The 26,586-nt window shown below is 45.6% G+C and overlaps 1 protein-coding gene across 2 annotated transcripts in view; it reads left to right on the top strand.

Moving 5' to 3' along the window:
- Positions 1-26,586, top strand: part of SLC9A9 (solute carrier family 9 member A9) — a 514,180-nt gene that overhangs the window by 229,908 nt on the left and 257,686 nt on the right. The window lies entirely within an intron of this gene.

Here is a 26,586-nt window from a genome sequence, read left to right as displayed (position 1 = left end):
TGGTACTGGTATATCTCCCAAATCTTCCTCGGTGAAAACCGAAGCAAAGAATTCATTTAATCTCTCCGCTGGACCGGGAAATACACCTACATTTAGGAGTGGCCATTTATGCCACTGAAAACCTAGTGTAAATACCCGAACCTAAATGTAGACTCCTTACACCCCTGACACGCCCACACTCCTCCCATGACCACGCCCACTTAGCTACACACATAGGAATTTACATACGCCTCTGCCTTGGCCACTGCTTTGCCACGTTTCTCCACTGTGAGATCCTCAGACACTACCACTGTGAGGTCTCTATCCCAGCCATACACATGATTCTCTCACCTTGTATTGCATACATTTCCTTTGGATTTCTGCACCCCAAATGCATTGCTCTACATTCATAGGCGTAGTTTGACTGTTTCATTTGGGGGGGCAAAGAATGGGCGGAGCATATTAGCATATCATTTGCATATATACATATGCAAATGAATATGCTAATATGGAGGAAGGAATTGAAATTTACAGGCAAAATATCACAGATGCACATTTCAAAAAGCTGACACATTTCAATTAATAAATTATGAATAAAATACTTTTATCTACCTTTGTTGTCTGATCATTTAGTTTTTCTATTCGCTTTGGTCCCAGTCTCTTCTGTTTTATGCAGTGTCTTCTTTCCAGTAGGCTTCCCTCTGCTCCCCACCCTCCCAGTCCCATCCATCTCTTGCTCCTTCCCTCTGCTCCCCACCCCTCCCAGTCCCATCCATCTTCTGTTCCTTCCCTCTGCTCACCATCCTTCCGTCCCATCCATCTTCTGCTCCTTCCCTCTGCTGTGCCTGACCTCTCCCAATCCCATCCATCTCCTGGTCCATCCCTCTGCTCCCCACCCCTCGCAGTCCCATCCATCTCTTGCTCCTTCCCTCTGCTCCCCACCCCTCCCAGTCCCAACCATCTCTTGCTCCTTCCCTCTGCTCCCCACCCCTCCCAGTCCCATCCATCTTCTGTTCCTTCCCTCTGCTCCCCACCCCTCCCAGTCCCAACCATCTCTTGCTCCTTCCCTCTGCTCCCCACCCCTCCCAGTCCCATCCATCTTCTGTTCCTTCCCTCTGCTCACCATCCCTTCGTCCCATCCATCTTCCCTTTGCTCCCCCCCCCCGCGAGGTCCAAGATGGTGACTCCGTTTACCCCCTCTCTTCCTCCCTCCCTCCCTCCCTCCGGCGCAGGCAGCAGTCTTTTCCAGCGTTCCTGGCAGCGGTAGCGATGTACATGCTGCCTTCGGTCTGCCCCGGAAGCCTTCTCTTCAAGTTCCTGTTCCCACCTATGCGGGAACAGGAACTTGAAGAGAAGGCTTCGGGGCAGAGCCAAAGGCAGCGTGTACAACGCTACCGCTGCCAGGAATGCTGGAAAAGACTGCTGCCTGCGCCGGAGGGAGGGAGGGAGGAAGAGAGAGGGGTAGACGGACACGCTCCTCTCTGTCCGCTTGGCTTCCCTGCCCTCTCTGTCTGCGTCCCGCCCGAAAGGCAATGACGTCAGAGGAAGGCGGGACGCAGATAGAGAGGGCAGGGAAGCCAAGCGGACGGAGAGGAGCGCGTGCCTGCATGTGGTTTGTTTTTTTTTAACTAATGGCGCGGCGGCACCTCGCGTCGTTTGGGGGGGCATTGCCCCCCTTGCCCCCCCCCCCCAGTCTACGCCTATGTCTACATTTCATCATATTAAAGCTTAACTGCCAAGCATTAGACCAAGCTCTTAATTCTCATGCCTTCCACTCTCTCTGGGTGTCCACACTATTGCTAATCTTCACATCATAAACAAAAAGGCATACTTTTCTTTCTACCTCTTAGGCAATATTGCTCATAAAGGTATTGAACAGAATTGGCCCCAGGATAGATCTCTGAAGCAGTCCACTATTCATCTTTCCTTTTTCTGAGTGAATTCCATTTGTCACCAACTTCTATTTCCTGTTAGTTCATCAATTTCTGATCTAGTTTACCACCTTGGGTCCCATCCTCAAGCTGCTTAGTGGGCTTTTCTTGTAGAATCATGTCCAAAACCTTTTCATACACAGTTAAGCTCATTGTTTTTACTACTTACAGTAAGCTTATCTGATTCTCAGCCCATTGCTCGAACCATTGGGCTACTCCTCCACTCTGGTCAGCATTTACACACTACTTTATGAAATGCCCATATAAAATTATTTGGGAAATTTGTGTATGCTAAATAACAGGTGATATGCATGCATGTACTCTCTGTGAAGTATATGCATGTTTTTCTTCAGGTAATTTGTGTAGCTTATGTACATACTTACCACACAAATTAAGTGCCCTGTTCTAAAATTGCCCACTTACCAAAATGGCATCTAAAATCTAGACATGTCCAAAAAAGCGCTTAGCAGTTTTCTTGAAGCTGTGCCTAAATTTATAGAATAGCGCATAGGATCGGGGAATGCACCTACGTTTAGGAGTGGTCATTTATGCCTCTGAAAACCTGGTGTAAATACCTGCACCTAAATGTAGATTCCTTACCCCCCTGACATGCCCACATTCCTCCCATGGCCGTGCCCCCCTTTCAGCTATGCATTCAGGAATTTACTTGCGCCTCGTTTTTGAAGAAGAAGTATGTGTAAATTCCAATTATTGCCAGTTAGTGATAACTGGTTGTTATTGCCAAGTTAACATCACTGATTGGCTCATTAATTAAGATGCATGCATAAACTGGGCATGTGCCCAATTTAATGTACGCTATTTGTCACAACTTATAAAGAATCTTAGAGTTAATCCTCAGTCAGGTCACAGAGCGTGCATAACATCAGTGACCTTGTGAAGCTCAGGTATAAGCTGAATGTTGAACAAATCTTCAATAAACTGGGCAATAGTAAAAAAATCATTTCAAGTCAGCAGAAATTAGGGAACGGCTGTCTGTCGAGCACTGTATCTAGCACTTACTCACTGGGCAAGTCAGTTTCACAGTCCCTGATTACATATCAGTGCTGAAATCCATGCCGCAGCTGGGATTAATGTGCCTTCACTTCACAAACCTCACAGAGACGTAAACATGGTTCGAAGGGCAGCTGTCTGTCAAAAACACATTTCCACCCATACTGGCAGTTCATGTCTCAAAATCACCTCATCGGACAGTTATATCATCATGAAAATATGAGCAAGAGCTGAAATAAATATTAATGATCAGGAGTTCACAAATCATGCTGGGAAAAGAATCACTAATGTATCATATAGAGATAAAAATATCATTAATATCCATGTTCAAAGCTTCTGCCATTATCTTTAATCAGAAAAGTCAATGCCGTGTCCAGCATGATAATTCCTTATCTTGATCTCTCCCTCCATCACTACGTTCAATAGCATCCAAAATAAGAAACCTTAGAGCTTCACATTTTCATCTGTCCCTATGATAATGTTCCTCCAGTGGGGTTTCTAGTTTGCATGTCCAAAGGCAATGATGATGTTCAGTCATCCTCATTTCAACAGCCCTTTGATTTTACCTTAACACAGTGATCTCCATGAACAAATGGTAGTTCGAATAACATATTCAATATTACATGTGGAATAATGTGTGTTATCTTCAAAATATACCACCATTCTACAGTTATTGAAATTCTTTTATCATAAGACACCGAGCATCAGTGACAGATTTCAGTTGACATCATCCCTACTTGCTGACAGTGCAGGTGCCATGATGCCCCCACATCCCAAAACATCAAGCTGTTCTTTCTCATCCCTTGCTTCCTTCCCTGGACCTATACTCTAGCCTGCATTCACAGGGTCTGTCTTCTGCACAGAAACCCAGCAGTGGGAGAAGATTTTTTTTTCAGAGGTTCTGACCAGAATTAATAAGGATTTTTGCAGGGAGGGGACAAGAGATTTGACACTTTTAACATTTTGATAACGCACAGAGGGGCATTTTTGATATGACGACTAAATCCAGTTTTGGACGTGTCGTGGAAAACATCCAAAAATCTAGTAGTGACATTTTCATGGGCATTTTCAAACCAAAAAAAACCCCGATTTGTTTTCAAAACGGCCATTTGCTAGATGCTTTGTGCTTAGTGTGTCTAACTTTTTTGAACCATTTTCAGAAAAAAAAACCACACACACACAAGAAACACTCACAAAAACAAGCCATTGGGATGTATTAGGTGTAAGGGGGGCAGCATTCTTAGTAGAATGGCCACACAGACATCCTAGCAGTGCAGTAGGGCACTGCAGTGGACTACACATAAAAGGTTCTAGGCACACATCTCACCATTAACCCTTTATATTGTATGGTGAACCCTCCAAAACCCACCAAAAACTTACTGTACACCACTACACTAGCCTGCAGGTGTCACCTCTGTGTAGGTGTTTGTGAGTTTTGGAAGGTTCACACTTCCACCGCAAGTGTACTAGTTAGAGTGGGATATGGGCCTACACCGACCACTAGGCTACTCCAGGCTGCTCTAATAGGACTGGCCATAACATCTGAAGCGGTCATAGAGGCTGGTATGTACTGGTTCTTTCATATCTTTGGAGGAATAATGGGGGGGGGGGGTCATGCCTTAATCCCTCCAGTGGTCATTTAGGGCACCTTTTTGTGACTTAGCTATGATTGAAACATGTCTAGATCAAACCATCTGAATTTTAGCCCCGAACATTTTTGCTTTGTTCCATTATGGCAGAAAAATGTACAAGTTTGGTAATGCCCAAATCCTGCCCCCAACACAACTCCTTGTGATTTGGACATACTGCATATGAACTGCATAGAAAACAGTCTTAAAATGGGTTTCGAAAATAGCGATTTGAACATTTTGGCAAAAAAAAAATGTTTTTCTGCCGCTTTGTGCCACTTTTTAGACGTTTTTCTGTTTTGAAAACTAGACTAATATAGACATAATGATCAGTCAGTTTGGCTTGTATATTTTTGAAATTTGTGCATTTGATACTACTTAATTTTATAACATTATTGGATATATTTAATATTGTACAGTGGTAGTAAGTCATGATATAGCAGAATTAGAAGAGGAATGGAGAAGGGTAACCAAAATGATACAGAGGATGGGACTTCTTCCCTATTATGAAAGGCTAAAGAGGCCAGGGCTCTTCAACTTGGAGAAGAGATTGCTAAGGGGAGATATGATAGAGCTCTGTAAAATAATGAGTGACATGGAATGGGTGGATGTGAATCACTTGTTTACTCTTTACAAAAGTACAATTAAGTAGTAAACAAATTGTAGAAAATATTTCTTTACTCAACATATAATTAAGCTCTGGAATTTGTTGCCAGAGAACATGGTAAAAGTGGTTAGTGTAGCAGGGTTTAAAAAAGAGTTGGAAATATTCCTAAAAGAAAAGTCCATAAACGATTAAGCTGGACTTGGGAAAATCCACTTGTTCCTGGGATAAGCAGCAATAAATCTATTTTACTCTTGGGATCTTGGCAGATTCTTGTGACCTGAAATGGCCAATGTTGGAAACAAGATACTGGGCTCTATGGACCTTCGATCTGCCCCAGTATGACGATGCTTGTGTACTAATGTGCTTATAAATCCCCTTCCCCAAAGATCATAAGGATACCTAAGGAAACGGGATAGAGTTACTTGTCCAAGGTCACAAGAAGTCAGGGAATTTGAATTCTATCTTCTTTGCTTCAGTGCTCTAACCACTAGGCCACTTCCTAGAATATTTTATTTGTGACATGCCTGAAGGCAACTGATTTAATATAATATGTCCTCTAGTGAACACTGTCTTTGAATGTTAATAAATAACTTTATCTGCAAACCATTCAATGTTTATGAATAATATGTCTCAGTTGTATAGAAGAAGAAAACTAATGTGCAATATTTCTCCGTGTGAAATATGTTTCCAAAGTCATTTGCATCTGTCAAAAGCCTCTTAAAAGCTGACTTGACACATTTTTAGGGCTAGTCATGTCTTTTTCACATTATTTTTGACTGCATGATTTATTCTTGAACAGTAGAACATAGTTTTAAATGGAAATATTGACTTACAGGTACATCTTTTTTAAGAACCCTCGTACGGTAAATATCAACATTACTTCTTCAGAAATGGCAATAATCAAAGCTCCCATTTCCATGGATAAGGTACTGTTTTACCCAGAAAAATAGGAGCTTTGATTTTTGGCCAGTTACTGGTAAAATGATTAAATTTAAGCAATAGCATGTGCAGCTTTATACCATCAAATGTACATAAGACATACCTTCAGAAACAGTAAAAACACATTTCTGTGGGTAATTTTTATGGAGCCAGTAATCAAAGCAGGAGTTATCCACAGAGTTTGCATTGATATGGGTAGTTTGATTATTGCCTTCCTCTCATCCATATACCCTCTGTATAATATAGCGCCATACACCAGTTGTCGTGATTTCAGGTAAGGTGAGCCCTCGTGCTGTTCCGAGAGCAGAAGTCTAGGCCAACAGGCGTGGCCTCTGTTCCAGGAGAAGCTTTTGAAAAACCCGGTTCTTCACCTGGGAGGACCGCCGTTCCCCAGCAGTTGAACCCCTGGGTGCTGGAGGCCATCAGGACTTAGCGTAGCTGGGGCCCAAGTCAAGAAGGGACTTGGCAGTATCAGGAACAGGAGTCAGAAACAGACTTGGTCGTAGCTGGAACAGGAGTCGGAACAGACTTGGGTGGGAACAGGAACCCGGACCAGACTTGACTGCAGCAAGGACAGGAGTCAGAGGCAGGCTGATGGCAGAAGGCAACATCAGGTTCAAGTTTACTGGATTAGGCAGGCGGCTGGCAGAAGGCAACGTCGGGTTCAGGCTTACTGGTTCAGGCAGGCGGCTGGCAGAAGGCAACGTCAGATTCAGGCAGGAGGCTGGAAGAAGGCAACATCAGGTTCGGGCAGACGGCTATCCAAAGTCAGGTTCACACAAACGCGCCAGAAGTACAGCCGGAGTTGTAGCTGAGGCACTGGAGACAAGACCCAGCTCTGCTTTTGAAGTGAAGGCGTCTGACATCACGGGAAGCTGGAAATGGAAGCCCCGCCTCCAGGAGTCTAGTAATCAGCTGGTAGCAGGAAAGATCCGCCCCACTGCAGTGAAGGTGTCTGACGTCACGGGAGGTCCAAGTGTCAGCCGGGAAAGGGCAGGCCCGCCTACACAGAAGCCCAACAGCCACCCAGAGAGCCTTCTACACTGCCAATCAGGAGCACCAGAAAATCACACCACTGCCAACAACTGGCAGCGCCGAACAGCCAGACGGAGACGCGGCAGAGAGCAGATGCGGCCCAAGTTTGGCAAGCCACCAGTGCTCTCCCCCTCCCCCCCCAGCTCAGCGCCACTCCTCTGATGAGCCTGTGCCTTTTCAGATAAGAGTGGATAGAAGTTTTACCTCTGGAAATAGTCTCTGATTCTCATGTGCATGGACCCACCCACTTCTCTGTAAAGGGTTTCAGCAGGGGCATGGGCTTTCCTTATATATCCACCTATAGACCCTCTCCACACAAGATGTCGACACTCGCTTTTGCCCCTACCTATGATGAAGACAATGCTGTTTGAGTAGGTGTGGATTCTGATTGACAATGCCCAGGTTCCCTTCCTTCACATGTTGTATAAGCAGCCTTAGTTTAACTGTTATATCAAAAATGCAAGGTACCATATAAATTTAGGATTAGAGAGCTCATACAAATTTGTCCTTTGCCAACAGGCGTGTATTAATTTTGAGAAGCACATAATAAGTGTTTTACAACTCTGCTCCCACTCAGCCATTACACTGTGACCATTAGCTTGGATAAAATTTATGCAGGATACAGTTATCTTCATGATAGAATCTCACTGTGCTACCCTGGAACATAATGCTATACTGATGAATTATGCATTGGATCTGTACTAGACAAATGAGAGCACAGTTATCTATTTCCTGATTTATGCAGCATAAAAGTACGGAGCCACTGTTGCTTTGCTCCACTGATAGCTCTGCTGCTCTCGCCCCTCAGAAACAGGAAGTCACATCAGAAGCGTTAGGACTGACAGAGCCATCAGCAACACGGACTCACAATGGCTCTTTGCCATTTGCTGCTCTTTTTACCTGAGTAGTGACTTGGATGGTAGGGAGGTAAACTGCACTGGACTGGGGGGACATCCACAAAGGTGTGGTAGGGCTAGGGTTACCATATGGCTCCAGAAAAAGGAGGACGGATTGAGCCAGCCGGGTTTTACTTCCATTGCTTTCAATGGAAAGCAATTGCGCCAGCCGGGTTTTACTTCCATTGCTTTCAATGGAAAGCAATGGAAGTAAAACCCAGCTGGCTCAATCCGTCCTCCTTTTTCTGGAGCCATATGGTAACCCTAGGTAGGACCCCTTAGGTGGTTAATGCAGCCTTGCCCTAAACCCGTGTACTTCTATAATAAGTTGCACACTGGTAAAATGAGTCCTTGCCTCAGGCGCTTAAAATCTAAGTGGGTATCTCAGACAGTAGGAGATCAATAGCCCAATCTTTAAAGCATATTTACGAGATACTGGTAGAAAGATTTCACATGTATAACTGGAAAAGAGCTATTTCTAACATAACACTCTGTTTTCATAGCCCACTTTAATACCTTGTAAATTTAGGTTCCTACATTCAAAGACTCCATGGCAGGTGATTTATTTTTTTGTTATGGCAAATCTAGGCAACCATTCTTCAATATTCAGCCTGTATCAATCAGCGTTTTTGACAGTTCTAACCACTGTGGATAAGTTAGGCTTGGATATTTCATGCCAAACCCTATCCGGGTATCAATTGAGCTTTGGAAATCATTGCTGGAGCGAGTGGTAAAAGTAGCTAATGTACTAGGGTTTAAAAAAGGTTTGAACAAATTCCTAGAGGAAAAGTCCATAAACCACTAGGAAGGTAGACCTGGAAAATGCCACTGCTGATTTCTGAGGTTAAGCAGCATGGAACCTTGCTACTTTTAAGATACTTGTGATCTGGACAAGCCACTCCGGTTACAGAGAAGCATTCACCCTTCCAACCTTTGCCCCTGTATACATCCTTTGCTGCATTACGTCATCATGATGCAAAGAAAACAAGTACTCAAGTGGAACCAGGGGCAAGGAAGGTAGCAGAATCCAAGAAATATCCTCCAAACAATGATAGATTGGTGCAAAGCAGAAATTTCTTACTGCTAGGAGACTCCATTATCAGAGGCATTAACCTAGGAACACAGTTCAAGGGTTCTAACCTAGTGAAATGCCTTCCAGGATCCTCAGCTACCAGACCAAATACTGAACGTGATCTGAGAAGAGAGCAAGGAATCTAATACTGGTGTTGTAATCCACCTGGGGACAAATGACCTGGGCTGGCCAACAATAGCAAGTTTACAGCACAGAGAGCGTTACAGAAGCTTGTGGTGGGACTGAAGTCTTTGGTTTAGATCACAGCTTTTTTTCTGAAGTTATTCCTACATGTGGGAAGGGAGAAGAAAGACTACGTAAAACAGTGGAATTCAATAAGTGACTTAAATCTTGGTGTAAAGAAAAGGGTTTTAGATACATAGGAGGATGGGGTTAATACATGGAAAAATAACAGGCTGTATTGTAATGGACTATATCTTTCTGTGAAGGAAAAAGGATCCTTAGTGTCAAATTCAGAGGGTATGTTTCTAAACATTTAAACTAGAGGGTGGGGGTGACAAAAGGAAACAAGGGAATTCAGAAAGTCACCCACAAAATAAATATGATGGCAGAGGGAAAGGTCATCTAAATATAGAAACCCACCCAAACTCACAGCACTTGGAAAGCAATGAGTACAAATGCTCGTAGTCTAAGTAAAAAAAAGTTCAAGATTTACAAAACATGTTTGAAGAAAACTTGGATATTGTTGTTATTATAGAGACTTGGTTCAATGATTCCCATGAATGGGATGTGAGCATACTGGGCTATAGTCTTTTTAGGAAGGATAGGGAGGACCAAAGAAGTGGAGGAATGGAGTTGTATGTGAGAAATATTATCAGAGCGGCTGAAATGTGGGTACCTGGAGAAAGCAAGAAGCTTTATAGATCATCCTGGAAATAGAAGATGGAATCTGTATCCATATGAGTGTTATCTACAGACCTCCAGCACAAATGGAGAAGCTGGACAAGGATGTGATGTAAGACATTCAAAAGTTTGGTATGAAAGGGGAGGTGCTACTGTAGGGAAATTTCAACTTGCCTGATGTGGATTGGAACGTCCCGTCAGCACAATTGGAAAGAAGTAAGGAAGTCAAGGTTACCTATCAATGTGCCTTGCTCAGACAAATGGTGATGAAACCCACTAGGGAAGGGTCAACGCTAGATCTAGTGCTCATTAATGGAGGCAGTGTTTCCAATATTCAGGTGGGTGCCCACCTATGTAATAGTAATCATCACACAATATGGTTTGATATTAGAGCAAAGGCAGAGTGCGGATGCACAAAACTTAAAGTACTAGATTTCAGAGATACTGACTGTGGTAAAATACCTAAAGAAGGAACTGATGGCATATGTGAAGTGGAAAATCAGTGGTCCAAGTGGAAAGCTGTTATAAATATGGAAACTGATATTTATGCAAGGAAACTAAACAAAAATAAGAGAAACATGAAGCCTATATGATTCTCCAAACAAGTGGCTGAAAAAAATAAGGGCAAAAGAGACTTTGTTCTAGAAATACAGAAGAACGCAACAAGATGATCAAGGAAAAGATTATCGGATTAAACTCAAAGAAGTGAAGAGGGAAATATGGCTAGCAAAAGCACAGGTGGAAGAAAAATGGCTAAAGATATTAAGAGAGGTGACAAAACCTTTTTCAGATATATTGGGGAAAGGAGAATAGATAGGAATGGAATTGCAAGACTGAAGGATACTGAGAATGGCTATGTGGAGAGTGATAAGGATAAAGCGAATTTTCTAAGCAATTATTTCTCTTCAGTGTTCACAGAAGAAAATCCTGGAGAAGGACCGCAGTCGGCTGCCGAGGGAATATCTGGGAATGGATTGGATACTGCGCCATTCATGGAAAATAGTGCTTATAAACAGCTTGAGAATTTGAAGGTGGACAAAGCTATGGGGCTGGATGGGATACATCCAGGGACACTGAGGGAGTTCAGAGGAGTCCTGGCGGAACCTCTTAAAGATTTTTTTCATAGATCTTTAGAGACGGGAGAAGTCCCGTGGGATTGGAGACAAGTGGATGTAGTCCCTCTTCACAAAAGCAGGGACAGGGAAGAAGTGGGAAACTACAGGCTGGTATGTCTCACGTCGGTGGTGGGAAAAATAATGGAGTCACTGCTGAAAGAAAGGATAGTTAACTTTCTAGATACCAACGGGTTACAGGATCCATGGCAATATGGCTTTACCAAAGGAAAACCCTGCGAAATGAATCTTATTGACTTCTTTGACTGGCTGACCAAAGAACTGGATGAAGGATGTGTGCTAGATGTAATCTACTTGGATTTCAGCAAAGCCTTTTCATGGTCCCTCATAGAAGACTCGTGAATAAGCTGAGAGGGCTGAACTTAGGACCCAAAGTGGTGAACTGGTTGACCGACTGGCAACAGGGGGTAGTGGTGGTAAATGGAATCCACTCGAAGGAAAGGAAGGTGAATAGTGGAGTGCCTCAGGGGTTGGTGCTGGGGCCAATTTTGTTTAATATATTTGTGAGAGATATTGCTGAAGGGTTAGAAGGAAAGGTTTACTTTTTTTGCAGATGATACAAAGATAGCCAATACAATGAATACCCTAGAGAGAGTAGAAACCATGAGAAGGGATCTCCAAATGTTAGAAGAAGGTTAAGGGTCTGGCAGTTAAAATTTAATATATTTCTAACCAGGGTATAAATCACTTCAAGTTCTACATATATAGAAAAAAGCCGTCTTTATTTCCTAGTATAATATCTTTTTAATTTTTTTTGTGCTCAGAGTGATAGTGTTAATTGTTTATATATGTAATGTTTGAACTTATAATTATTATTGAAGACAATGTTTTGTAGTGAACAGTTGAACTATTGTTATTCTAGATCTGTTCTCCTGGATTCACTTTGACGCAGCACGCTCCACTGAAGTCATTCGCCACTAGCCAGTGTTTATCTTTTCAATCAGTTCAAGCATCAGTTATTCCATCAAGATAAGTGTTTTTCTTCTGTATCAAAACTCAAATGTTTAAATTAACTTTGTGATTGGATGGTCTGTATAGAGGACTACCAGTTAGGTAGGAAGAGAGGGATTGGTACGATGATGCCAAGCTTAGTTGTTCTGATTTATGTAAGCAAGTGAATGCTTCAGTGTGAGTCATAATTAACACTATCACTCTGAGCACCAAAAAATTAAAAAAGATATTATACTAGTTAAAATTTAATGCCAAGAAGTGCAGAGTGATGCACTTGTGGGCTCATTTTCGAAAGAGAAGGACGCCCATCTTTCGATTTAAATTGGAAGATGGGCATCCTTCTCACAGGGTCTTCCAAATCGGTATAATCGAAAGCCGAGTTTGGACGTCCCCAGCTGCTTTCCGTCGCAGGGACGGACAAAGTTCAAGGGGGCATATCGGAGGCGCAGCAAAGGCGGGACTTGGGCGTGCCTAACACTTAGACGTTCTTGACCAATAATCGAAAGAAACAAGGACGTCCCTGATGAACACTTGGACAACTTTACCTGGTCATGTTTTTCTTACGACCGAGTTACAAAAAGGTGCCCGAAATGACCAGATGACCACCAGAGAGAATTGGGGATGACCTCTCCTTACTCACCCAGTGGTCACTAACCCCCACCCTCAAAAACCATCTTTCAAAATATTGATTGCCAGCCTTTATGCCATCCTCAGATGTCATTCTCAGGTCCATCACATGCAGGTCCCTGGAGCAGTTTTAGTGGGTGCAGTGCACTTCAGGCAGTCAGACCCAAGCCCATACCCCCCACCTGTTACATTTGTGGAGGAAACAGCGAGCCCTCCAAAACCCACCACAAACCCACTGTACCCACATCTAGGTGCCCCTCTTCACCGGTAAGGCTATGGTAGTGGTGTACAGCTGTGAGTAGTGGGTTTTAGGGGGGGGCGGGGTTGGGGGGCTCAGCACACAAGGTAAGGGGGCTATGTACCTGGGAGCAATTTATGAAGTCCACTGCAGTGCCCCCTAGGGTGCCCGGTTGGTATCCTGGCATGTCAGGGGGACCAGTGCACTACAAATGCTAGCTCCTCCCATGACCAAATGGCTTGCATTTGGTTGTTTCTGAGTTGGACGTCCTTGTTTTCAAAAATCGTTGAAAATAAGAAACGACCATGTCTAAGGACGACCAAATTTCAGGATTTGGACGTCCCTGACCGTATTATCGAAATGAAAGATGGACGTCCATCTTGTTTCAAAAATACAGGTTTCCCCACCCCTGGATCTGGGCGTCCAAATCAAAACGAGGACATCCTTTTTGAAATTGCCCCTCCCGGGGTGCAGAAACCCAAAAGAAAGATACCTGATAGGAGGGGAAAGATTGTTAAGCTCGACTAAGGGACCTTGGGTGATGGTGTCCTAGGACCTGAACGTGAAGAAACAATGCGACAAGGCCATGGCCAGAAGGATGTTAGGCTGCATAGAGAGGGGCATAAGCAGCAGAAGAAAGGAGGTGTTGATGCCCCTCTACAAGTCATTAGTAAGGCCCCCACTTGAAGTATTGTGTTCAGTTTGGGAGGCCATATCTTGTTAAGGATGTAAAAAGACGAAGTGGTGCAAAGAAAATCTACAAAAATGGTATGGGATTTGCATTATAAGATGAACGAGGAGAGACTTGCTGACATGAACATGTATACCCTGAAGGAAAGGAGAAACAGGGGTGATATGATACAGACATTCAGATATTTGAAAGGTATTAATCCACAAACAAACCTTTTCCAGAGACGGAAAGGTGGTAGAAGTAGAGGACATGAATTGAGGTTAAAGGGGGGGCAGACTCAGGAATAATATCAGGAAGTATTTTTTCACAGAGAGGGTGGTAGATACTTGGAATGCCCTCTCGCGGAAGGTGGTGGAAATAAAAACAGTAATGGAATTCAAAAATGCATGGGATAAACACAAACGAATCCTGTTTAGAAGGAATAGATCCACAGAAGCTTAGTGGAGATTGGGTGGCAACACCCGTAATTGGGAAGCAAAGCCAGTGCTAAACAGACTTCTACAGCCTGTTCCCTGAAAATGACAAGGACAAATCAAGGTCAGGTATACATATGAAGTATCATATACCATGTGTAATGAGTTTATCTTGTTGGGCAGACTGGATGGACTGTAGAAGTCTTTATCTTCAGTCATCTACTATATATATGTAAACCTAGACTCTTGGGTTCTGTTCTAGAACTAGTTTAACTTAGAATCAACCTGCTTAACATTTGGGCTCTTGCCCTTATGCCGGCCATAGATCTGCTGCAGGTGCAAGCACCTAAGTTAAGTGTGCATAACTTACAGTATTCTGTAAGGACCGTTAGACCCTTACAGAATACTGTAAGGGCCTAACTGGCCCTTTCCATCTTTCAACTATGTTGCTTAGCCTATTTAATTCTTTATGGTATGGCCCCACAATATATGATCTCATTAATTATTATTCATGAAAATATTATGCAGTTGATTTTAGACATTTCCTGATGTTTCAGTTGCCCTCCCCTTATAAAGTGGTCTACAAATCTGAATTAGAACCAAATGGTGGAATATGCTTCCCTTAAATGTTCATTATCAATCCAACAGGACTTTTTCACAATTTTTTTTTAATTAATTGCTGTTAGTTTTAATAGTATTAAGCTGTAATTCATGAGAAATTACCACTGTCTTTCCTTAGTGATTGTGAACCGTACTGATCCATATTCTAGTACGTTCAGCATATATGCATCGATTGTATTGTACTGTAAGTGGGAGCCATGCTTATGTCCCACCCATGCCCCGCTTCCTCTGTATGCCCCCCCCCCCCCCATTTGCAAATATATGCTTTGGAATTTAAGTATGTATTTGCAGAAGAGCGCATAGGCAATCTGCTATCATTTAAGTGCATATATGCTAGTATTTTCACCATTTTCATACGTACCTGAAAATTCTATAAAAGTCACTAAAAATTGCATGCACAAATTTAGGCAAGTACCGAATTTGTGCATGCAATTTAATTGAGTAATGAGGGAATTGGTTTTTAAACAAGAAGTTATAGGCACTAATTAGATTTAATTGGAATATATGCTCATAAATTCAGGTGTGAGTTCATACAGGGAAATTGGAGGGTCAAGGGCAGAACGGGAGCATTCCTAACATCTGTGTGTGTTTTGTATAGAATGAGGGGGATACTTGTCTAATGTAGGCGCGTACATTTGCATCACATTTCACTTGGTGCAAATGGCCACACGTAAACTTAGGTGAAATTCCCAAGTGAGGGGTCCTTTTCTAAGGTGCGCCGAAAAATGTCCTGTACTGGTGTAGACACTTGTACTGGACGTGCACAGGTCAATTTTTCAGCATGGCCAAAAATGGATGTGCAGCAAAATAATAATTTGCACACGTCCATTTGGGGCTGAGACCTTACCACCACCTACTGACCTAGCGGTAAAGTCTCATGCGTTAACCGGGCAGTAATGGTCTACACGTGTACAAAGCCAATTACCGCCCAGTTAGAACGTGCGCCAGAAAATTTCTGGCGCACTTAGTGAACTCTCATAAAAAATAAAATTACCGCCCAGGCCACGTGGTAGCTGGGTGGTAGTTCAAAATTGGTGCATGTAGGATTCACGTACATGCCTACGCAGCTTAGTAAAAGGGCCCTTATAAGCGCTATTCTTTAAACCGTGCCTAACTTTAAGTGCAGCTTATAGAATAGCGCTTATTTTCAGTGCTATATATATAATTTTACCCCTATTAATATGCAGATAAATGTTAGTGTCTAAGTTATAAAATTGCTATATACCTACTCTTGTGCAGGTATAAATTGCCAATCCTGCAGGGTAGGTGTGATTTCTGCTGCTTAGTTAGTATTTTATAAAGACACATAGGCACTTTTTTAAATGAAATAAGCATCTTTTCCCTCTTAAACTAGACACCCCCTTATAAAATTGCCTTCAATGTGGATAGTATTAAGCTGAATATATGTCTGGCCACCTCGATTCCATCTGTAAAGGGGCAAAGCCAAGGCCACAATTGGACTATCCATATAGGGGATATTCTATATATATGGCGCCTAAAAAAAAAATCAGGAACAGGAAAAACCTCTACAACGAATCGCACAATGCAAAGGGAGTAGATGCTGACCATAGTCTAAACCAACTTGGGAGATGATGTATAAAATATGCTTAGCAAGTTTTGCGCCTAAATTCTAATTACCAATTAGTGTTCATTATTGCTTGTTAAGAGCTGTTATCAATGCTGATTAGATTGTTAAGCCAATTAAGTTGTGCACATTGTTACTGAATACATTTTGGCATGGATCTGTAGGCGTGCTATATAGAATCCAGGGTATAGAGCAGACATTAAGCCACAACTCACATAAGCTTTTATGTTGCTAGCCTGCTGAGTAACAGGCAAAAATTTGAGTAAATGGAAAGTGAAGGCGGCTTTCTAAATTAAAATGATGACTGCTGCTGAAAATTACCTCCGTAATAAATAATGATAACAAAAGAAGAAGAAAAAGTAGCAGCAATATTATTTTGCCTATTGACCTTTATTTCTGTCTTTTAAAAAAAGTAAGTTTGCACATATCTGTGCCATGCTGTCACTGGCTGGGATGTTGTCATGGTGAAAACGTATCTAACCAGTTCTTATCTAAGTGAAATATTTATTGATTTACCCATTGAGCTGTCAGATTGCACCATCCTTTCTTCTCGTAAAATGCTGAAAGCTGGGAAAATCCATGTTTTTCCACTTTCTGCCCTATAAACTGAGCCAGAAAAGAACACTGATCTATCACAAGATCTTTCTTAAAATGAATATGCATTAGTGTATTGTGTTGTAAACAAGCTGTGGTTCATATAACCTTCCCAACTTTTAAATAGTGCTTCCTTTGCCCAAGAATTAGATTTGACACAAGGCAAAAGTTGAGATGAAACACTCAAATTATGTTGTACAGCTTTTGCCCAAGCTTTAATCTGGCCTTGTAGTTTTACAGCCAGACAATTAGCCAGTGGCGTACCAAGGGGGGGGCGGTGGGTGCGGTCCGCCCCGGGTGCACGCCGCTGGGGGGGTGCCGCGCGCCTGTCTGCTACATTCGTTCTGTGCTCCCTCTGCCCCAGAACAGGTTACTTCCTATTCCGGGGCAGAGGGTGCATGGAAACGAACTAAGCGGACAGGCGCGCGGCACCCCCCCCCAGCGGCGTGCACCGGGGGTGGGTTCTTTCGCCGGGGGGGCGCTACACCCGGGGGGTGGGGCACATCGGCGATCCGCCCCGGGTGTCAGCCCCCCTAGGAACGCCACTGCAATTAGCCATGTATTTGAGCACAGCGAAACGGCACGCACACTAAAGCATTGTTTCTCAAACCTGGTCCTGGAGGTGCCCCAGCCAGTCAGGTTTTCAGGATATCCACAATGAATATTCGTGAGAGAGATCTGCATGCACTGCCTCCACTGCATACCAGTCTCTCTCATGAATATTAACTGTGGATATACTGAAAACCTGACTGGCTGAGGTGCCTCCAGGACCAGGTTTGGGAACCACTGCACTAAAGTAATGCCTGCTAGAAATCTGATAAAGCACTCAAGCTGGACCTTGATGGTAAACAGTGTAGTATGGGCAAGAAAGTCAGAGTTTGTAGCCTGAGGTGCTTCTCAGATAAAATCTTCCTTGACCTGAATTTTAGAACAGAGATAGAGAATGTGCACTGTACTGGAATTCATTTCTGCTCACTAATGGAAGTATTGATCCCTACATCCCAGAACTTTAATCTTGGGCATGCAGGGCTGTGTGTGAACTTAACCTTTTGTGTTTCAATATTTAGTAGATCATCTGATTAAACAAAGGCTACACTCCAGACAGAACACTGTGTACAGTTTCACATCTTATTTATATGATGTATCTGAATCTACCTACCATATTCAGAACCATAACTGGGGTGAACTAGAGGGGCAGTGATCATGGGACTGAAATGCATCATAAGTACATAAGTACATAAGTAGTGCCATACTGGGAAAGACCAAAGGTCCATCTAGCCCAGCATCCTGTCACCGACAGTGGCCAATCCAGGTCAAGGGCACCTGGCACGCTCCCCAAACGTAAAAACATTCCAGACAAGTTATACCTAAAAATGCGGAATTTTTCCAAGTCCATTTAATAGCGGTCTATGGACTTGTCCTTTAGGAATCTATCTAACCCCTTTTTAAACTCCGTCAAGCTAACCGCCCGTACCACGTTCTCCGGCAACGAATTCCAGAGTCTAATTACACGTTGGGTGAAGAAAAATTTTCTCCGATTCGTTTTAAATTTACCACACTGTAGCTTCAACTCATGCCCTCTAGTCCTAGTATTTTTGGATAGCGTGAACAGTCGCTTCACATCCACCCGATCCATTCCACTCATTATTTTATACACTTCTATCATATCTCTCCTCAGCCGTCTCTTCTCCAAGCTGAAAAGCCCTAGCCTTCTCAGCCTCTCTTCATAGGAAAGTCGTCCCATCCCCACTATCATTTTCGTCATGTGTCAGCCAGGAAGTGTGATGCTCTCCTCTTAGCATTCAGATTGGGGAAGAAAGGGGGAAAATTGGGGGAAAAGGGTGGAGGGAAGAGAGAGAGCAGCCTGATCTGGGTGCCAAAATGCTTAGTTACAGCTGTGATCATAAAAGCCCAAATCCCCAGTGCCAGCAATTGACAGTACATGTGAATCATACAGACTCTTTCTCAGGATCAGCTGTTTAGCTTAAAATGATTTTATTTTAGTTGACAAAAATACAACCCAAATAGTTTTGGGTGCCTGCCAGGTAGGAGACGGGCACAAATTGATTCATCAGATGATCTCAGATCAAAGCAATAGCAAAAAGAGGGGGGAAATATATACAATGTCCCATATCATTGTTTTCAGCAATCAGAAGGTGATTAGGATTGCAAATCATGATTGTAGATTAGGGGAGGGTGGTGAAGGGACTGGCCCATATTTGCTAATCAACAAGAACTTAATTTATCCAAACAGAAATTTAGAACATTTTCCTGTAGACATATTAGCTGTATTTGGCAAGGAGAAATAGAGAATAAGTGTGTGTATCTGAGAATTCAATTCCTGCCAAGATATTTTGTTCTGTAGATAAGATTTTAATTAGTTTGTATTGATGATAATTTTATATGCATCAATGGTAGTATACTTGATTCAGGGTGATAACTCTTTTACTTAAATTTACTTTTAGCTTTGATGTAGAACATAAGCATTGCCTGATGTTGCATACAGGAGCGGAATATTGATTCACTACAGCATGAGAGCAGCTGTGTTCTTTTTCTCCTTACTTAACAAATCATGGCTTTAAAAACACTGTCTTATTAAATATGTAAAATAAATTTTTTCATTAAAAATGATTTATTAAATGCCAATAACATTATGGTTAGACAGGAAAACTCATCAGTAGCTTCCCCAACCTAAAATAGACAAATCAGTTTTTATTTTTAATTCAGCACTGAAAGAACTCGTTGACAACGTACAAATTTAGGCTGCATGGGTGCCAGCTGCCTAGGGTTCAATATTTTTAAGGCCACAGAGGAGCTTCAAAGGGGCACCACTTGGGCCTTCCTCTGCTCTCTACCCAGCTGTCCAGTCTTTTGAATCTCTGAACCCCCCCCCCCCCCCCCCCACCTCCCCGTGATCTGCTGTCTGGTGTTGCCTACGACCGCCAAAATAAATCTGGCCCTGAAAGTGGGCAATTCCAGTAGGCTTTGGGGTTCATTTTCGAAAGAGAAAAAGGTCTAAATTGCATAAAGCAGCAATTGGATGTTTTTCTCACCAAAATGGGCATACCGCTTGCTAAAAGGGAAGTACTGCCAGGCTACCACAGCAGCCCAGCGGTAGTTCCCTCCCCCAGTACGCCCCATTTCCAGCACTGCAAAAATATTTCAATTTTTGTAGCGCCAGTGTCTACCCAGCGGTAATCAGGCAGTGCAACGCTCTGCCCAGTTACCGCCGGGTTACCACCGGAGCCCTTACCGCCACCTCAATGGGTGATGGTAAGTGCTCCCTCCCCTGAAGGTAAAATTATGTATAATCATACCTGATAATTTTCTTTCCATTAATCATAGCTGATCAATCCATAGACTGGTGGGTTGTGTCCATCTACCAGCAGGTGGAGATAGAGAGCAAACTTTTGCCTCCCTATATGTGGTCATGTGCTGCCGGAAACTCCTCAGTATGTCGATATCAAAGCTCCATCCGCAGGACTCAGCACTTAGAGAATTACACCCACGAAGGGACACTCTGCCCAGCTCACCACCGCCGAAACGGGGGAGGGGAATTAACCCAGCTCATCCCCACACAAGTGGGGGAGGGGAATCCGTCCAGCTCATCCCCGCGGAGCGGGGGAGGGACACCACACCCGCCGATGCGGGGGGATCTGGCTTATCCTGCAACCGCAACCGCGGGAGGAGCTGACTGACCCTAACACCGCCGAAGCGGGAAGGGTACAAAGCTGCCCTACAGCCGCACGAAGCGGGAGGGAGTGCCGGCAGAATTTATGTCTCAATCCAGCCCCGTAAAACGGAGGGGAGAGGAATGCAGCAGCTCACTGTAACACAAACTCGTCTCAACTCTTGAAGAATCCAAGTGAAAAAACTTGAACACGAAGTCTTTCTGAAGAAACTGAAGACTAAACTTGAACCTGAAATGCAACCAGAATAAAAACAGTACAGATATCTGGGAGGGGCTATGGATTGATCAGCTATGATTAATGGAAAGAAAATTATCAGGTATGATTATACATAATTTTACCTTCCATATCATCAAGCTGATCAATCCATAGACTGGTGGGATGTACCGAAGCAGTACTCACCCAGGGCGGGACATTGAAATCCCTGACCTCAACACTGAAGCTCCAAACCGGGCCTCCGCCCGTGCAGCCACAGTCAAACGGTAATGCTTGGAGAATGTATGAGCCGAAGCCCAAGTTGCCGCCTTGCATATCTCTTCCAAGGAGACGGACCCGGCCTCTGCCATCGAGGTCGCCTGAGCTCTCGTGGAGTGAGCCTTCAGCTGGATAGGCGGCACCTTCCCTGCGGCCACATAAGCCGCTGCAATGGCTTCCTTGACCCATCTTGCCACTGTAGGCTTAGCAGCCTGCAGACCCTTACGAGGACCTGTAAACAGGACAAACAGATGATCCGATTTCCGGAAATCATTGGTCACTTCCAAGTATCTGATGATGACTCGTCTCACATCCAGATATTTAAGAGCAGAGTACTCCTCTGGGTAGTCCTCCCTCCGAAAGGAAGGGAGACAGAGCTGCTGATTCACATGGAAGCGAGAAACAATCTTGGGCAGGAAGGAAGGCACTGTGCGAATAGTCACTCCTGCTCAGTGAACTGCAGAAAAGGCTCTCGACATGAGAGCGCCTGGAGCTCGGAAACTCTTCTGGCTGAAGTGATAGCCACCAAAAAGACTGCTTTCAACGTCAGGTCTTTCAGAGATGCCCTCGACAAGGGTTCAAAAGGCGGCTTCTGCAAGGCTCTTAACACCAGGTTCAGATTCCACGCAGGCACCACTGAGTGCAGAGGAGGGCGCAGGTGATTAACTCCCTTGAGAAAGCGCACCACATCTGGCTGCGAAGCCAGGGAAGCACCCTTCAGGCGGCCCCTGAAGCAAGCCAGAGCCGCTACCTGGACTTTAAGGGAACTGAGCGACAGGCCTTTCTCCAGACCTTCTTGCAGGAACGCCAACACTGAAGAAATTGGAGCAGTGAAGGGAGAAAGTGAGCCTGCTTCACACCACGCTGCAAAGATACGCCAAACCCTGGCGTAAGCAGTAGAAGTAGAGCGCTTCCTCGCTCTTAGCATAGTGGCAATGACCTTGTCTGAGAAGCCCTTCTTCCTCAGACGCTGCCGCTCAATAGCCAGGCCGTAAGACCAAAGGGGGAGGGATCCTCCATCACCACGGGACCCTGATGTAACAGGCCCTGCTCCACTGAGAGCCGCAGAGGATCGTCGACTGAGAGCCTGATCAAGTCCGCATACCAGGGACGTCTGGGCCAATCCGGACCCACCAGGATTACCCTGCCGGGATGCTTTGCCACCTGGTCTAGCACCCTGCCCAACATGGGCCAGGGCGGGAACACATAGAGAAGCTCTTGTGTCGGCCACTGTTGGAGAAGAGCATCTACTCCCAGGGATCGAGGGTCCCGTCCTCTGCTGAAAAAGCGCGGCACTTGGCAATTGGCCGATGACGCCAACAGATCTAGGCTCGGCTGGCCCCAGCGCTTCGTGATGTCCAAGAACGCCTGAGCAGATAGTTGCCACTCTCCGGGCTCCAAGGTATGGCGACTGAGAAAGTCCGCCTTGACATTCATGACTCCGGCAATGTGGGCCGCTGAAAGCTGCTCCAGGTTCGCTTCCGCCCACTGGCATAGACTCATAGCCTCCTTGGCTAGAGGGGCGCTCTTGGTACCTCCCTGGCGGTTGATATAAGCCACAGCCGTGGCATTGTCCGACAGGACCCGTACAGGCTTCAACACCAGTACCGGGATGAACTCCAAAAACACCAACCGACTGGCTCTGAGTTCCAGGAGGTTGATAGACCACTTGCCTCTGCAGGAGACCAGAGCCCCTGCGCTGTCCTTCCCAAGCATTGGGCTCCCCAGCCCATCAAAGAGGCGTCTGTCGTGACGACAATCCACTCCGGGGTCACCAGAGGCATTCCTGCAGACAACTTGACTGTCTGCGTCCACCAGCTCAGCGCCTTGCGCACTGCTGGGTCCAAGGGAAGGCGCACAGCATAATCCTCCGACATCGGAGTCCAGCGCAACAGCAGAGATAGCTGTAGTGGTCTCATATGAGCCCTGGCTCAGGGCACTACTTCCATCGTGGCCGTCATAGAGCCCAACAGCTGCACGTAGTCCGAAGCCCGAATAGGAGAGGCTACTAGGAACTAGTCCACCTGAGCCTGAAGCTTGACAATCCGATTGTCTGGCAGGAACACTCTGCCCACTTGGGTGTCGAATCGAACTCCCAGATACTCCAGGGACTGAGTCGGGCGCAGCTGGCTCTTCTTCCAGTTGATGATCCATCCTAGGGAGCTCAAAAGAGCAACTACCCGGTCCATAGCTTGCCGCACTCTGCATAAGAGGGGGCTCGGATCAACCAGTCGTCCAGATAAGGATGGACTTGTACTTCTTCCTTTAGCAGGAAGGCCGCTATGACCCCCATTACTTTGGAAAAGGTCCGCGGAGCAGTAGCCAACCCGAAAGGGAGGGCTCTGAACTGGAAGTGTCGTCTCAGGACTGTAAAACGCAGAAAGCGTTGGAGAGGAGGCCAGATGGGAATATGCAGGTACGCTTCCTAGGTGCCCAAGGAAGCCAAGAACTCTCCTGCCTTCACTGCCGCTATAACAGAGCGGAGAGTCTCCACTTTCAAGGCCCGATTGACCCCTTTGAGGTCGAGGATAGGCCGGACAGAATCTCCTTTCTTTGGTACCACAAAGTAAATGGAGTAACGTCCCTTGCCAATCTGATTTTTTGGCACCGGAACGACCGCACCCAGGCGGATCAGGTTGTCCAAGGTCTGCTGCACTGCCACAGCTTTGACCGGAGACTTGCAGGGAGAGAGTACAAACCCGTCTCTTAAGGGTCGGCAGAACTCTAGCTTGTAGCCGTCTCTGATGACTTCCAGCACCCAAGCTTGTGAAGTTACTGTGGTCCGCTCACCCAGAAACGAGGACAGCCGTCCTCCAATCTGCACTGGGGCGTGGACCAAGGCCCCGTCACTGGGTACGAGACCCTTGGGGAGGACCGGAGGGAGCACCTCCGGGACGGCGGTCTCTGCGAAATGAATGCTGCTTGGGGGAGAAAAACCTCTTGAAGGAAGAGGGGGCAGAGGAGCCCGACCTGCCCGGGCGGTACCGACGGGCTTCCTGAAACCGTCCTCTGGAGGTACCGGGACGAGTACTAGCCCGAGCCCTGACCTCTGGTAACTTCTGCCCTTAGACGTGCCGAGATCGGTCACGATTTTGTCCAGCTCGACCCCAAAGAGCAGCTTGCCTTTAAAAGGCAATCTAGCCAGGCGGGATTTAGAGGCGTGGTCAGCAGACCAATGTTTCAGCCAAAGCCACCGCCGCGCAGAGACTGTCTGAGCCATGCCTTTAGCTGAGGCTCTCAAGACATCATACAGCAAGTCTGCCAAATAGGCTAGGCCCGATTCCAGGGCCGGCCAATCAACCCTCAAGGAATGATCCGAGGGGGAAGCCCGCTGCACCATAGTCAGGCACGCCCTGGCCACATAGGAACCGCAAACCGAGGCCTGCAAACTTAAAGCAGTTGCCTCAAAGGACGACCTTAAGGCCGCCTCCAATCTTCTGTCTTGGGCGTCCTTTAGGGCCGTGCCACCTTCCACCGGCAAAGCCGTTTTCTTAGTCACCGCAGTGATTAAAGAATCCACAGTAGGCCACAGATAGGCCTCACGTTCACTTTCAGGTAAAGGATAGAGGCGGGACATAGCCCTAGCCACCTTGAGGCTCGCTTTCGGGACATCCCATTGAGCCGAAATTAAGGTGTGCATGGCATCATGCACGTGGAAGGTTCTAGGCGGGCGCTTCGTCCCCAGCATAATGGCAGAGCCAACAGGGGCTGAGGGAGAGACGTCCTCCGGAGAGGAAATCTTCAAAATGCCCATGGCCTGCACTAACAGGTTGGGCAAATCCTCTGGGCTAAACGCGCTGCAGAGGGGTCATCCGCTCCATCCGAGCGGGGATCCGTCTCCTCCAAGGAATCCGCAAAGGACCGTTGGGAGACCTCAGACACGCTGCCCTCATCTACATCGGAGGAGACACAGTCCTCCAAGGCCTGGAAATCAACCCGCGGGCGTTTACCTCTGGGAACCTCAACCTCTTTATCAGAAGAGGGAGCAGGGGCAGCGTTGTGCATGAGGAAAGCCTGATGCAGCAGCAAAACAAACTCGGGGGAGAAACCCCCCAGACTGTGCACTTCTGCAGCCTGGGCAACAGCCCTAGACGCACCCTCAACCGGCGCTCGCAAGAGCGGGGGAGAAACATGCTGCGCATCCAAAATGGCGTCCGGCGCGACACTCCGCGAAGGAGCCGCGCGGGAAGAGCGGCGCTTACTTTAGCCGCTTTGTGCCCTCGCCCAAATTAAGGGCGTTCATGGCATTAATGTCTCCAACCTCAAGGGCGGCCCCGAAGAAGCCGTCCGAGCCGTGTGGCCGGCCAAGATGGCGGAGGCGAGGAGCGGGGGATGGGCGTTTATGGCGGGAAAAACCGCCACGCCGGAGGAAGGACCGGGACATTCATCGGTCACGAAACTGTCACCCAACAAGGGCGAATCAGGCTGTAAGACCCCCGCATCCCCTCTAGAAGCGCTCAAGCGATCCGGGGAGCGACCCTTTGCGCCCTCGCCCTCCGACGCCATATGCCACGAGGAGAAGAATCGGGGAACCCCCTGCCCGCTATAAAAAGGTAAAAATTACCTGCTTGCCGCTCCGAGCTGTAACGAACTGGTGTCCCAGTGAGTAGCTGCAATGAACGTTTAAATAAACGTCGAAATAAACGCCTTTAAGGACGTTTAAAATTTTTTTTTTTTTTTAAACGGAGCCAGCGGGAGGGGGGAGAAAAGGAGGGACCTGGCACCACCAGGTTTGCACTTGCTCAAAAGAGCCCTCAACCCCAGGCCTCAACAAAACCTAAGGATTAGGCTTGGAGGCCTAGCCAGAGCTGCTGCTGTGTGTGACCACCACCTGCTGAGATAGAGAACATACTGAGGAGTTTCCGGCAGCACATGACCACATATAGGGAGGCAAAAGTTTGCTCTCTATCTCCACCTGCTGGTAGATGGACACAACCCACCAGTCTATGGATTGATCAGCTTGATGATATGGAAATGGCCATTCGGCAAGTGCTTCATTTGCCGCATGGCCATTTCTTGAAAAAAAAAATGAAGACCTGCCTTTTATATGCTGCAGTAAAAGGGGACCTCGGTGCGCATCAAAAACACTTGCCGATGCCAGCGCAGGTACCCTTTTGCCACAGCTTCTGACTCCTGAGGCAGGTGGTCATCAGTCAAATTACTGAACTCCTCTTCAGTAATTACAGAGACTGCTACATTTCGCTGACACTAGTCTTTTTTTTTTTTGGATGACCGTTGACTAGTCTTACGTTTGAGCCTCAGATTCTTCATTATGTAAAACCAGCTTATTACTTATGCGACAGTTACGTACTGTTCGCTCGTTCTTTGATCATAACACCTTTCATGCCTTGATCTTAGTACTGTTTATTGACTATTGCAATTGTGTTTACTTAGTTGTGTCTAAAACTTTGCTTAAACGGCTTCAGACACTACAGAATCTGGCTATTCATCTCCTTGGCCATGTTCATAAGTTGGATATTATTATTTATTATTATTTATTGCATTTGTACCCCACGTTATCCCACCTTTTTGCAGGCTCAATGTGGCTTACAGAATGTTATGATGCAGTCATTACATAATCTTAAATACTGTCACACTTACGTTATAG

This window comes from Microcaecilia unicolor, chromosome 10 (genome assembly GCF_901765095.1).
Source record: "Microcaecilia unicolor chromosome 10, aMicUni1.1, whole genome shotgun sequence".
Classification (NCBI taxonomy): domain Eukaryota; kingdom Metazoa; phylum Chordata; class Amphibia; order Gymnophiona; family Siphonopidae; genus Microcaecilia; species Microcaecilia unicolor.
Note: the sequence above shows the minus strand (reverse complement) of the source record. Positions and strands in the feature narration are given on the sequence as shown.